The following is a 14,649-nucleotide window of genomic DNA, read 5'->3' as shown; positions in this document are numbered from 1 at the left end:
CCATTCAGTGTGGATCTGATTGCTGCAGAGACAGAATAAACAATCTGCAACATTTAACATATAGGTAATGTCACAACAGGTATGTTGCTTAGGAAAAGGCAATGGTGGCACTGGGATGAGTCACAGACAGGGAAACACTGATAATGTTTTTGAAAACCTGTTACACAGCAGTGTTTGTTCCCAGGTAAGTCTCAGTCTCACACAAAGGGGCTGCAGTTAATGAGGAGTGACCCAAGCACTGACACTGCTGTCAGGCTTAGCAAGGAAAGGGCTCTGTGGGTACTGCCAAGGGTGAAACACGGTGTTACACAGAACTGCTAATGGAATATTCACTGCAACTGCCAGCAAACACGGGGCTCATTTTCCACAGGTCCGTGCTCAGCACTTCCATCAGTGGCCAGCTCAGTCCAAGTGTCCCCACACTGCAGGGCCACCACTGACCTAGGGGCCACGTCCACAGGGCTGTTAAATCTCTCCAGCAGCAGGGTCCCCAATGCTGCCCTGGGCAGCTGTGCCACGGCTGGACAGCCCTTTCCATGAAGAAATTTTCCCCAATATGCACCCTGAGCCTCCCTTGGCCCAGTTCCCTCTCCTCCTGTCCCTGTTCCCAGCCTGACCCCCCCAGCTGTCCCCTCCTGTCAGGAGCTGTGCACAGCCACAAGGTCCCCCTGAGCCTCTTTTTCTCCAGGCTGAGCCCTTTCCCAGCTCCCTCAGAAGCTCCTCACAGGATTCATGTTTCAGACCCTTCCCCACCTCTGCTGCCCTTGTCTGGACATGCTCCAACACCTCAGTGGCCTTGCTCCAGTTCCCTCCTCATTTCTTTCCCACACTTACTTCAGATCCTGTCTCCTCCTCAGAGACCTGAGCAGCTCATCGAGATAAAAGGGGAAATTCCTTCATTTTTACACCATCCAATCAGCCTATAAGGAGAACCAGTGAGCATCTGAGCAACGCAAGGGAGTGTCTGTGACACAGCTGGACATCCCAAAACCCCGGGGATGCTGGCCAGGTCAGAGCCCAAGGGCAGCAGCAGGGAGCCCCGGGAGGCTCCTTGGCCAGAGCACTCACTGTGCTGCAGCCCTGAGCCTGCAGTGAGCCGGGCCGTGTGCGTGGGGCAGGGCACATGGAACAGAGCCAGCTCTGTGACCTGCCAGTGATGTCATGGAGCCACTGAGCTGGACAAGACCACTGAGAACACCTGGCCCAACGGCCCCCAGCACTGCAGGGCCACCATGGCCCGTGTCCCCAGTGCCACATCCACAGGGCTGCTGAACCCCTCCACATTGGGGACTCACTCCACCACGGCCTGGCAGCTGTGCCAGGGCTGCAGAACTCCCAGTGGAGGAATTTTTCTTAATATCCACCCTGAGCCTGCCCTGGCCCAGCCTGAGGCCGTTCCCTTTTCTCCCGTTCCTGTTCCCAGCCCAACGCCCCCGGCTGTGCCCTCCTGGTAGGAGCTGTGCAGAGCCACAAGGGCCCCCTGAGCCTCCTTTGCTCCAGGCTGAGCCCCTTCCCCAGCTCCATTCCCTGCCCTGCACACACTCCAGGGCTCTCTTTTTGGGAGGGGCTCAGAGCTGCCCCCAGCACTGGAGGTGCCCCAGCAGTGCCACCTCAGGGCACGGGCACTGCCCTGGGCTGTGCTGACCACACAAAACAAATGCGTGTAAAAAGGAATTAAAACTGTAAAACATGGAAAGGAGACAGACACTAGTGAAATTCCAATGTGGGAATGAAAATATCACTTCCAATTTGCTATAGTATAAGCCTGACTTTGCTTGCCTGACTTTTCTAGAACTGAAACAAGTATCAGTGGGACAAAAGATGAATCAAGTAAATACTTGTCAATAGTGAGGACACATTTATGCAGCAGGGAAATGCTCAGCTCCTCAGTGCAGCCCTGCCAGGGACTCCTTTGGCTCACTGCACATGCTGGGTATCAAGCCTGGGGTTATAAATATCTCTAATGGACTTAGCAACAGGTACCTACAATCCTCTCAGAGACAGGAGTTTGCTTTTCTAGCACTGGATCCAGACGGGAGGAGAGTATTTACTGAATTATAGTCGTGGTTCTTTCCTGAACCAGGCTACAAAACTTAATGCAGTCAAAATAATCAAGTCTAAACATGTAGGAGAATTTCCTTCCTCAGAGCTGCAGGATTTGGATTTCCCCAGCACGTGCCATCCCTGACGGGTGACCAAGGACCTGACCTGGGCTGGCACTGCCACCTCCACTGTGCCAGGGAGTTTGCTCAGGAAATCAGCTCCCAAAGCCCCTTCTCTCTTCAATGACTTCTACACTTACAATAAACCCAGAAAGAGTGAGGGGAAAAACCTTGTTCTTCAAGAGAGAATTACATGGAAAAAGAAGGACTAAAAGGAATATCCACTCAATAATTTGTGGGACAGGAAAATAAAATGTAGGAGCTGTTTAAAAGCAGCAGCTGAAGGAGCTATGGCCGCAATAAATTCCATTTTCCTGAGTTCACACACACCAAGTGTCAGGCTCCCTACCTTGAGAACACTGTTGTTATTCCATGGCCCAGGTACACTGTACTTACAGGAAAGAAATTCCTGTGAATGACTCATATTTCAAACTGAGAGCACACCTCCACGGAATCTGCACTTGGGGATGGTTTATTTCCCACCACGTATGACACTGCTGTTTTCTCTGCTTTCCCCCAAACTATTAAAAGGAAAATTAGGTGAGGCACATCTAATTACAGGGTTTAGGGCTTTCTGATACAGGAAAAGGTTGAGGATGGTAAAAGAACAATGGTGAAGAACAATAGGCAGAGATAAGTGACAAGAAAATTCCAAACTCTGTTGTTGAACAATTTCTCCATTCAGTTTGGCACTCAGGAATAACACTGAGCTGCCACCACAGATATCAATCTATCCCAAGCCTCCACACCACCCAAGCAGCTCCAGAGCATTCAGACAACCTGAGCATGTCCAGAGTGTGACTTTGGTGACAGCAACACAGGAGGTGAAAAACTTCTATTTCTTTATCTGCGTTTTTTTCTTGAAACATTTTTTACACAAAGCCAAGAAAGTAAATCTTTAAACAATTTTAAAATTCTGAGCAAGAGCATCAACGCATGGTGCAAACAGAGAGGGAGACGTGACCAACTGCACAAAGCTGTGACCTGTCCCCACATTTAACAGCTGTGCCAAGTGAGGGGTTTGAACTGAGGGAGTGCAGGCTCGGTGTCCCTGTCCCCTGCCAGCCCAGCTGACACACACCTCCCTGCTGGGATGCGTGTGCTTCCTTCTGATCTGCGGGATCAGCAGGCAGAGCCACGGGCACAGCAACCAGCAGCAGATCTTTTGCTCAGTCTCCTTTCAGACAAGTCATGGCAGAGGTGTTTTGTTTTGTCAGGTGTTTCACGGCTGTGAGGTGACCCAGGTTTCAGGGTGAGGAGCAGCCCAAGGAGAGGATGTGCTCCTGGCTGGCTGGGATCCATCCCCACGGGGCTGGGGATGCTTTCAGGAAAGCCAGAGCCCGAGCTGGGCACAGCCCTGAGCCACAGGGGAAGGTTCTGTTGTTAATATTATGTCATTGTTGTGGTATCTGCACAGCTGGCAGGGCTCTGGGGACACAGCAGCGTGGGCTGAACCGTGCTGTGCCCCCCAAAGCCAAGGGCGAGGATGGGCAGGTAAACCTGCACCCAGACAGGTCCCAAAGCCCTTCTCACACCTCAAGGAAATACTCCTTGTTAGCTCAAGATGTTGAGACTCTTCCCCTTCAACAACTCTTGGCCTTTTTTAACCAACTTACTCTCCTTCCCTAGAAAATCACAGCCATTTCATGTCACTCCAGCAGATGTATTTCATGTTTTCCAATGCACTGCACTACTTGTCACTCTTCTCCAATCTTTAGGTGTGTTTTTCTGCCACTGCAGCACTGAGAGAGCAATAAACCAGGAAAGCCTGACTCAAAGCAGTCTGGAAGTGATGCTAGTCTGGGATAGGTGAAAGCAAAATAAAAAGGCACTGATTTATTAAAAGAGCAAATCACCCAATACATACTATTCAAATGTTGGTGCTGGGTTAAGAAATCTGGATAAATGTATAAAGCCATCACAAGTTCCATCAAAACAACAGTAAGTAATTCCAGCTATCAAAGGCACCTCTAAATTCTCCCTGTTTCACTGAAAGCCCATTTTCTGCTCCTCCCCACCTTCCAGGGCACCAAATCATTTCCATCTGAAACAAAATGCTGCTTGAAATCCTTGCTCTTCAGTCGCCCTGTTCGAACCCTGATCCCTCAGGACACCTACCTTGTGCTCACTTCTACTCTCCCAAAGTCTGAGTATTGCCCCTAAAACAAGCCCATCCTTAGAAGGATTTGCCAAAGAAGGATGGCAGCTTTTTAGAACCGGCCTCAACAGAAAATAGATCTTCTGTTCCTTTCTTTTTCTGCTCTAGCCATCATATTTCTGTTTTGCCATTGCTTTGCTAGTGAGGCTTTGTTTTGATTATACCAAATGCATTTGGAACTGAAAGTTTATTCCCTCCCAGCCAAGATATTTTTCTCTTTGCACTGAGGGTACACGCTGGTAATTAATTCAGGCTTTCCAGTTTGTGTCACACTAAGCAAGGAGGAAACTTGGAGAACTGGGGTAAGCACGGGACAGCAAACCTCAGAGCAAACCCCAAAACCTGCTGCAGAAAGAAGGGCCTATTTCCAACCTCTGGTGCTGCCAAGATGACAATTTCACATCAGCCACCTCCAGATCTTGTGGGGCTCCTGAGAGGTCAGGAGAGGAAAGTTTGCAGAGCTGGAGTTGCAGACGAGCAGGAACAGATTCCACAGATCCAGCACTGCTCCTGTTGGGATTCTGGGAGGGACCAGCTGTCCTCAGGCTCTCTGGACATTTAATCCACACTGCCAGGCACACTGGAGCCTATTTATGGAAGTCAAGTCCCTCTGTTAGAAGCCGTGGCATGGACAGGTTGCAAACACTTCCTGAACAGACCTTCCGGGATGTGGTCTGAGCACAAAACAATCCCGAGGAGTTACTTGGGCTAATTGTTCAGCTTGCCCATACCAGTTATCTTTTTCATTAAAAAACAGCAGAAACAGCAGATTAATAAGCCTGAGTACGTCTGGGTTTGACTATGGAAGCCGTGGAGTAGCTCCTGTGTTTGTGAGGAGAATGTAGGAATTTCTGCACGGTCTGCACAGCAGCAGAGCTGCCTTTTGCTTCACTTCAGAAAACCTAATCCTGCTCCACTCCACCTGAATCCTCCCGGGGGATCGCAGCCACAATCCCGTATCCCACAGGACCTTGTCAGGCTGCTGTCTTTCAAAGGGATAGATAAGGGTTCTGGCTGCTCCTTCGGCCTCAAAAATAGCAGACTATTTTTATTGCAGGATAAAGACTCTTTAAATGATAATATGATTCTCACTGCCCTGGCAAACACCTTCCTTGGTACACTGCATCCCTTCAGAGCCTTTCACAAGAGGTTAAACTCTGCTCTCCCCTTTGCACGGGGCTGCTTTCATGCTCTCCTCACACCTGGCTTCCCTGATTTACAATAAAAAAATCAACCAACTCTGTTGTTAAAACGGGGAAAATTCCAGCACAATCAGGATTCGTATTACTCAGTGTCCAGACAAAATTTAAACGAATCATTTTCCCTTATGAATACATGCTGAATTAATACTGACTCTTTCATAGCCCATCCTGGCTTCTTTCCTGCATGGAAAACTTCATTCTCACAAAATTGCAAATCTGAGATTAATTTGTGCCTGTACCTGAGTTAAAACTGACATGAAAATAAGTTCTAAAAGTATAACAGCTGTACTCACTTGTGAGTGATACTATGTTTTTACCCTTAAAACATAATATTGAGACATGATGAACTCGAAACGTATCCAGTCCCAAAAACTTGCCTGAAATGAATTTCAGGGACCTGTCTGATTCCGTCACAATGAAGCTATTTTGTACATTTTATTTCATTCTCTTTTTTTACTCCCTGTTTTACTTTGGGTAAAAAATCCACAAGAAAAAAAAAAAAAGAAAAAATAACAACAAGCTTTGTTGCTTACTCAATGGAAAGTTATAGGAAGTTTCTGCTCAATATTCCAATAATACAAAGTATAATAAGCACAAGCTACCAATGACAACAGAAATTCTGGAGGGTGAAACTGCCCTGCATCCACGCTGCAATGTTTCCAGTTGATTTCACCCTGAATTTCACTTATTTCTTTCACAAGATAATCACCTCCAGGTTGGTCTAATGCATCTCTGTCACTCTGAAATGCACAACATGCAATGAAACAAGAACTTTCTGGCTGTGCGGTGGCAGATCTGGCTCTGCAAGCAGCCAGGGGTTGCTCTGCTGAGCGAGGAGAAGGGGTCTGGCTCGTGCCCTGCTTTGTGGAGTTCTGTCTGTGGGGCTCTGGAGCTGGGGAAAAGAGGGGTCCTGCTCCTGGACCAGACTCGTGGTGGAAACCTGTGGGTGAGTGCCCGGATCGCCACAGAGCCGCTGAAAATCCGTACTGAGGGACCCTGGACCAGAGAAATCAGCAGGAACGAGAAGTGCTGGTACCACCTGGGAGCTTCCACAGTCATTGGATTTGTTTCCAGCCATTCCCCAGTAGCAGGAGTGAGCCTGGCCTCTGGTCAGAAATCCCTACCATGGAGAAAGCACCAAGGCACATTCCAAAGCAGCACAAGTGGTTAATTTATCACATTGCAAAGCAGCTACATTAGACTTTGGGAAAATCTTCCAGATACGGAGGAAACCTGAGTTAACTTAAGTAACAAATTTCCTTAACTTAAGTAACAAGTTACCTTAAATACCAAAGAAATGCTTGAAACAAGTTAGCTGCCACCGCTGTGCCGTGCAGTTTATGACAGAGCACACATCACTTCTCACCAGCAGGGCTGAAGAGACAACTCAGCAAAACTGTGGGAGAGTAGAAACCTTTTACTGGAGGTGAAAGGAATGCTTCCTAATTCCCATTCCTCCTTTCCCTTCACCCCTTCCAGCCCCTGCAGCTCCTTTGTCCTGACCCTCCAGCCAGCCATGTCTTCAGGCTGGAGTGTTTCCACACGGGAATAAAACATGGAACTCCTGGCAGGGAAAAGGACGGTTCTAGCATGGGTTTCTTTTGCTCACTGCACTCTTTGATGGGCTCTGTCCTTCAGCACAGAAACACTGATCAGCTCTTCCTAGAGAAAATGGGGCTTATCCAATTGCAAGTGTCTGTGTGTCTGTCAGTCCTCCCTGGGAAATGCAGAGTCCACAGACCAGCATCAACCCAATGTCACAGAAGAACAGAAATTTTAAATATACTCAGTTCCTACAAGGTTTCTGAAAATTCAAACCTGAGTAGGTAAGCCAGATCCTTCAAGCACCCCAGGTAAGCCAAAGATGGCCGTGGCTCAGTCCTTACACACAGGCACATTCCACCTTGCTTCCTTGCTTATCCCACCTCTGGAATATTTAAAAACTGGCACATTGAAGTAGGAAAAAATTCCTTGCTTCATCCTTTCAGTATCACGTATGTTACAAATCAGAAATTAGTGCTGTTAATTGTCTCTGAGCACAGAGGGCAAGCAAAGCCCACCCCCCTGATTTCAAACGGGCAGAGCCCAGCGCAGGAGCAGGGCAGGAGTGTCCGTGCAGCCGCAGGGAGCGAGCAGCACCTCAACCCCACTCTGACACATGGAACGCTGTGCCTCCAGCCTGCGGGTGCTGAGGGGGGCTTTGAACCCTCTGTCACAGCCTTTCCACCCCGGTGTGTCCCTCCCTGCTTTCCCCAGGGCTTGAACACAGCACCTCACCAGCAGGGTGGCATCCTCTGCCTGCTCCTGCAGTACTCTGCTAATTGACTTAGGATATTTCCATATTAACTATTAATCTTTGAGACGGAACATTATCAAACCTTTTCAGGTATATAATAAACCAATCTACTATCAAAAGAGAATTATCTTCAAATGAGTCCAACAGGGTAATTACACCTAACAATTAAGTCTGACACCTCTTCACCTGAATCTCTGTAGCCCCTTTTTCCAACTGAGCTCCCAAAAACCTTTCTCTTAAAAGTACCAATGAGCTTCCTAGTCCCGAAGCAACACAAAAGTAAAAGACTCTAAACCCAGAAATTACAGTTGTTTAGGAATATTATTTTAGCTGCAATGAAGTCCTCAAAAGTTTCTTCCAAATCTTTAAGATCATAAAAGCATCAAGATTACACTAACTTTATTTTCTCTTGTAATCTTTGTAATTTCTGGCCTGATAAGCAAAATAAACAAGCTTTTCCAATTGTATTTAAATTGATTTAACTACAACTGCTTGGTCTTGACACGAGCTCAAGGTGTCAGACAAACTGAGGTAGGTAACTCAATCAAATATACTGTAGTTAAATCCCACATTCACAATGCCTGCAAGTACCTTGAACATTCTTGTAAATATTCCTGCTATTTATTAAACACTTCCTTTACTTTTTGCACACTGTTTTCCCCCTCTGAAAACAAACGGTAAACCTGCAGTTCACACTCTGCCTTGCTTTGGCAAGCCCCAGGCCAGACCTGCTGCCCACAAAGCTCACAGGAGCTGTGCATTCCTGTCTGTTTTCCTTTCTGAACCCCTGACCATCGCCCCTGCCTTCCCAGCTGCTCCCACAGCCCACACCAGCACTCAGCCCTCACCTGTAGGATTGCCCTGCCAGGTGATGGACTGGAACTGGGTACCAGGCACCACCCTGCAGCCCAGAGCACTGCTCCAGAGAAACAGAAGCCTCCTGCCCCTAAATGAGCTCCCCTGGGATGGTAAAATGAGAGAAGCCTCCAGGATGGGGAGGAACAAGGAGCGGTGCTGTTACATCCTCTGGAAGGGAAGTGGAGGAGAAGCAAGGGCACAGGGCAGTCCCAGCTGTCACCTGGAGCAGGGGACCCCCTCCTTCCTGGAGCAGCAGCGCACACACAGCAGTGCCTGGATGGGAACCAGAGGAGGGCAAGCCTGCAGGCAGCTCCAGCAGGAGGAGTGCAACCCCAGCACGGGCTCAGAAACACACACACAGAGCGTCGGGCTCTGCCCCAGCCCCTCCGTGCTGAGCACAGCACACACAGCCCCCAGAGCTCTGCCCAGCCTAAGGAAACCTGTGCTAGGCTGGGTCTAAGCCAGCAGCCTTCGCAGGCAGTGCCAGCTGTGGGAAGAGGGAAGGGAAGGGGGAATGCTGCTTCTCCCCAGCCAGGCTGAGAGGCTCCCGGAGGGCACGGCAGCCCAGGAGCCCGTGTGGGGCTCCCCACCAACCAGGCTGCTGCTGTGGGGCCGGGGAAGCCCTTGTGGTACAGCCTCAGCCTTAGATTGAATTACCTCCCTTCCACTAATTAGCACCTCCTAAAGTACAGGGTAAATCAAAGCAGTCGTGGGTTAGAATGGCCTAGGGTAAACTGAGTTATGATTTAGACTGAATTGGTGCAGCACAGGCCAAACTGCTCAGAACAACTGCTCTGATTTGATCAGAGTTCCTGCTACTTTATTAACTTAAATTAGCTATTCCCAAACACAGCCTAAATAAGGACAGGATCCCTCCCTTCCCTGGGAGGCTTTGAGGATGCTAATGAGCCCTGCAGCATCAGCTGCCTGGCCCTCTTCTGCTGCTAACAACACTCTTGTTTATACATATAAGGTAATTAATTTACAGGTAAGGTCTAAACCAAACGCTTTAGAGTCCTAGATTCTTTTCTCCTGCTTACACCTGGAACATTGGCAATGACTAGCAGGATGTATTTTTTGTAACTATGCTCCTTTAAGTAAGTATCCATACTTAAGTAAGTATCCATAGTTTATTTTCCAGATGCCTTGGAGTTAACAGCTCCTTTTAGTTAAACTTATTTTCATGACAGCATTATGTTTAAAATTATACTGCCACACTAAATACTGTGGGCACAGAAGTAGAGGTGTTTCATGCATCCTAACTAGACTCCTCACCCACCAAAACTGAACCCTGAATTCAGACAGGTTAGGACTGTTAGGGATAAATTCTATTTCCATCATCTCTTTTCTATGTAACTCCAGCAGAAGCATCACTTGGTGGGCAGTGGATCCTTGCTGGACCTAATGCAGCACAGGCACTTCCTAAATGTTGGCTTTAGGGTTGTTTTTAGCAGGATGCACAGAAATCCGGCTGATGGGGCTGGACTCTGAAAACGCCTCCCGTGGGGAGCTGTATTTTGCATGTCCCAACAGAGCAGAGATCAATGTGCTGCTGCATTAATCCTGTCCACCAGCAGCTGCACAACTCCTTCCCCTGGGCTTGGCCACACATTACCAAAACACTGCCCCCTCAGACAGGGAAACTGAGGCAGCAAAGGCTGTGCCTCCTCAGATCCCGCACAGATCCCCAGTGCTGGCAGAGGTGGGAGTGCACTGCAGGCTCTGCTCAACTCCCGTTTTCTTACAGCAGATTGTCCTGACAAGGGTTTTCCTTGGATCACAGGATATGATGAGAGAACTTATCATTTGAGAAGTTAAGAGCACCTTAATCAAAGTAATTACTGAAACTGATCTGATTGGGAAGTAATTTATTTAGAAAAAGTTAGGACTGCCAACTGGGAAGCTCCGACCCAACCCCGAGCTGATTGCTTTAGATGTGGATGATTTCCCACTTAATTTTTCAAGTGCTATTGAAAATGTCTTCATCTGTGAATGTCAAATATTTATTTTTCTAAAACACTAAATAATGGCCATCTAGGCATCTCAACATGTAAACAACATGTTAGATAGGCTTTCAAGCACCCTGGTGTATGTGAGCTTCTCTGAAGCAATCAGAGCTGCACCCCACTGCAGCTCCGTGGCACTCCAGGGAATTCCCCAGGGATGGAGCCCTGTAGGGCTGGCACTGCCACATCCTGCCTGGGAGAGCTCCTCTTAAACTGCTGAGAGCTTGCTCTTCCCTCCCAGGATCCCAGCAGTGATTCCATTTGAACAGTCTGCCCCCTGAAAAGCACAACCCATCATGGATTTGATTAATCAGCTCTGCACTTGTGGTGCGTATTTGCATTTTCTGAGGATTCAGTTGGGATGTACAAACATCAAATCACAGAACTGTAGAATGGTTTGGGTTGGGAGGGACCTTAAAGCTGATTCTGCTCCACCCCCCTGCCATGGACCCCCTGCCACCTTCCCCTGTCCCAGGCTGCTCCACGCCCCATCCAGCCTGGCCTGGGACACTGACAGGGATCCAGGGGCAGCCCCAGCTGCTCTGGGCACCTGTGCCAGGGCCCCATGCCCTCACAGCCAGGAATCCCTTCCCAGTATCCATCCATCCCTGCCCTCTGGCAGTGGGAAGCCATTCCCTGTGTCCTGTCCCTCCAGACCCTTGTAAAGGGTCTCTCTCCATCTTTCTTGCCGGCTCCCTCAGGTCCTGGAAGGCCACAATGAGATCCCCCTGAAGGTTCTCTTCTCCAGGCTGAACAATCCCAATTCTGCCAGGCTTCCCCCACAGCAGAGCTGCTCCATGCCCCTGATCAGCCTGGTGGTCTCCTCTGGACTCAGTCCAACAGGTCCATGTCCCTGCTGTGCTGGGAACCCCAGAGCTGGGAGCAGCACCCCAGGAACTTTTCATATACAGCAGACAAAAACCAATCTCCTCTCTAAAACATACAAGAGATGGTGACAGCAACTCAGGGGCCAGCAAATGAAGGGATTTCATTCAGACTTGGTCCTTTGCTTCCTGGGCTCCGAGTAAGAATCACCACATCTGATCTGCTGTGAGTGAAGAATGAGAAAGGCACTTGTGGAGAGGAGCACTCCTGAGGAATTACAGAATAAGGATGCAGTCACAGAGGGAGCCTGTGTGAGGGGCAGCCTTTAACTCTGGGATGATCTCAGTGGTCCTGCACCGACATCCCCAAAGTGCAAAACCCAGCAGACATGGGAACTGCCTGCCCCAGGGAGACCAGGCTGAAAGCACATGGATGGGGCACAACCTGGGCAGGGCACAGCTGACACCCACAACCTGGAAAAGGCACCTTTAGGGCTGTATGATTACTTATCCAGCTGTGATCCTGAAATGATCACAGTGATGCTCTGGAATCCATTGCACTGTCCCAAAAAAGGCAAGAAGTCTCAAGCTCCTCTCAGAGCACACACATGTCCAGAAATACACAGGAATTTTAAATTTATGTCAAATTCCAGCCCTACTTCATGCATCCTGCTTTTCTAGACTCCCAGAATGGCTGAGGTAGGAAGGCAACTCTGGAGTTTCTCTTGTGCAATCCCCCTGCTCAAGCTTTTCTTACAAGTTCTTGCCAAAATAGTTCAGCCTGACTTTCAGAATGGTTTTTACAAAAATGTGTAAGTGCCCCAAGTTGTTCTTCCCCTTACACCTGTGGAAAAGCTTCTTCCACAGGAATGAAATATGTGCACAGAAATCTTTCAGAAGAGCAGATGTGATTCCCAAAGTCTCCTGCAAACACGATTTCTGTTGGTGTCACCTCACAGCATTACAAGAGATCAAAGAGGAGCCAGTGCAGTATGGAAAAACTTGGGAAGGTGAAGACTCAGTGTCCTTTTGAATTCTGACAACTTTTTCTGGTTTTTTAACTGCTTAATGCTGCGGAGGCTCTGACAGTGTCACATCCTTGTGCTGGGGAACCACCACCCTGGAAGGGGTGCAAGGCTGGGCATGGAAAATCACCTTTCAATTATGAAACACACGCACGGCCCCAGCATACGTGGAATGTTTACATCCTTAGAAAAACGATCCAACTGTCCCATTCAATCTCCAGGGCAGACTGACAGGGGAATTTTTTCTTTAATAAAGAACTTTGATGGAACAGGAATGTCAGCTTTGGTGCACACTGCACTGACTGGAACAGGATCAAAACTAAGTTCCACACGATGTTTTCAGAGGAAAAGAGGAGAATGTTTCATGGAATTTAAGTCGGGATTTGGCTTGCATCCTAGAACATATATCTTGTTATGAAAACTGCTGAAACACTTTTAAGTGGGCAAGCCGTAAGTGTCCTTGGAGCTATCCAGTCAACTGGAAGTCACACAGGCAGAACCTCCTAAAGTAGAAAAGCCTGAAATTGGGAGGGGGGGTGAGGGAGGGGCAAGTAATCTTGGAATCCTATCTGTTATCCAGAACGGCTCCCTTGTGCCTACAGCATGAAGTAGTTACAACTTGTTTTCTGCTATTGTCACAGATCCAGGACGTTACTCTGGCTAAATCATAATCTCTTCCTGCCTCAGTTCATCCATGTGCAAACCTGGCTCGCTAACTCTTACCTTAATGTGTCATGGGGCTTAATTAATAACACTTAGGTCTTTTAAGTCCTCTACAAACATTAACTACTTCTTGTAACAACTCTCCAAGGTATTATTATCCCCATTTTACTCGTGGAGAAACGGCAAAAGAGGTTGTCACTTGCCCAAGGCAACGGAGTAATAGTTACACTTAGAGATCCTCTTCACGGGCTACTCTAACAGTGGAAACACATCAACAAAGGCAAAGACAATAACGACAAACTCGAAGTTACTTTTAAAAGTGCACCATAAGCATCTGGAAGACGATGGAAAATCCCTCCCAGAAACAATAGGCTTGGGACCAGAAGCAGCATCACAACTGTCACCACAGAGAACGAAGTTCCTTGGACGGACCCAGGCTTGAGCTCACCCAAACAGCCTGACACAAACAGCCAGACCTGTCCTCTCGAGCGCTCTTAAGTACCATAAAATTGAGCAACAGGCTCGTACAGTGCTCTCCAGTAACACCGAGCGAGCAGATAATCAATGTGGTATGCAGCACGCTAATTCCTTCCGCCGCGTTCCCAGCAGGGACCGGGAATGCCAATAACGGCCCCGGACGGCGGGGGTCCCGCACGGTGCCGGCGCGGCCGCCGCCCCCGCCGCAGACGGCGACAAAGTTGGTGTCCCCCGCGCCCCGCCGCGCTGACATCCCCGGAGCCGCCGCCGGGAGCCCTGCCCGGGCAGCGCGGAGCGGCCGCCCCCGCCGAGCCCGTCCCGCTGCCCCCGGGGCCGCTGACAGGCGCGTCCGGCGCTGCCGCCCCGGCGGCGACAACACCGCCAGCAACAGGCGCGTCCTGCGCGGGACCCGCGCGGGCACGGCCCGCGATGCGCCCGCAGCGCTGCGGCTCCGGCCCGGCCCCGGGGCGCGGGACGGGCCGGGCGGGCGGGACCCGCCGCAGGCCTCGGCCTGGAGGGGCGGGCGGGGGGTGTCAGGCGGGGTGACACCGCTCCGCCGCTCCCCGCGGCAGGGCCGGCCCGCCAGGGCTGCGGCCGGGGCTCGCCCGGGGCTCCGCGGCGGCCGCGGGGGGCGAGCGGGGGGGACGCGGCGTGTCGGCGGGCGGCGGGCCCGCCGCGGGCAGGCCCCGAGGGGACATCCCGCCGGTCACTCGGAGCGGCCACCCCGCGCCCCCACCTGATCCCGGGCTGGGACCCGCGCGGGTCCGCCGCGTCACTCACCTGCGGGAGCGGGGGCCGGGGAGCGGCGCCGCGGGGCCGCGCTGCGGGCGGCCGGGCGGCCGGGCGGGCGGAGGGGGCGGGCGGCGGCGGCGGGTCCGCGCTCCGGGCGCTCGGCGCTCAGCGCTCAGTCGCCATTTCCCGCCTACCGACCCGCTGCACCGCACCGAGGGACCCGGATGGCAGCGGGGCCGCCGCGCA

General features: G+C 50.4%; 1 protein-coding gene across 1 annotated transcript in view; it reads right to left on the bottom strand.

The window, feature by feature from the left end:
• CTDSPL2 (CTD small phosphatase like 2) overlaps positions 1-14,619 on the bottom strand; it is a 29,613-nt gene extending 14,994 nt beyond the window's left edge. Inside the window, exon 1 of the mRNA XM_071441087.1 lies at positions 14,452-14,619. The gene's annotated coding sequence lies outside the window, so the exon portion shown is untranslated. The remainder of the gene's footprint in view (positions 1-14,451) is intronic.
• Positions 14,620-14,649: the final 30 nt, after the last annotated feature.

The sequence above is a fragment of the Agelaius tricolor genome, unplaced genomic scaffold (genome assembly GCF_023055355.1).
Source record: "Agelaius tricolor isolate 1412-34295 unplaced genomic scaffold, bAgeTri1.0.p SCAF_16, whole genome shotgun sequence".
NCBI classification, from domain to species: domain Eukaryota; kingdom Metazoa; phylum Chordata; class Aves; order Passeriformes; family Icteridae; genus Agelaius; species Agelaius tricolor.
Note: the sequence above shows the minus strand (reverse complement) of the source record. Positions and strands in the feature narration are given on the sequence as shown.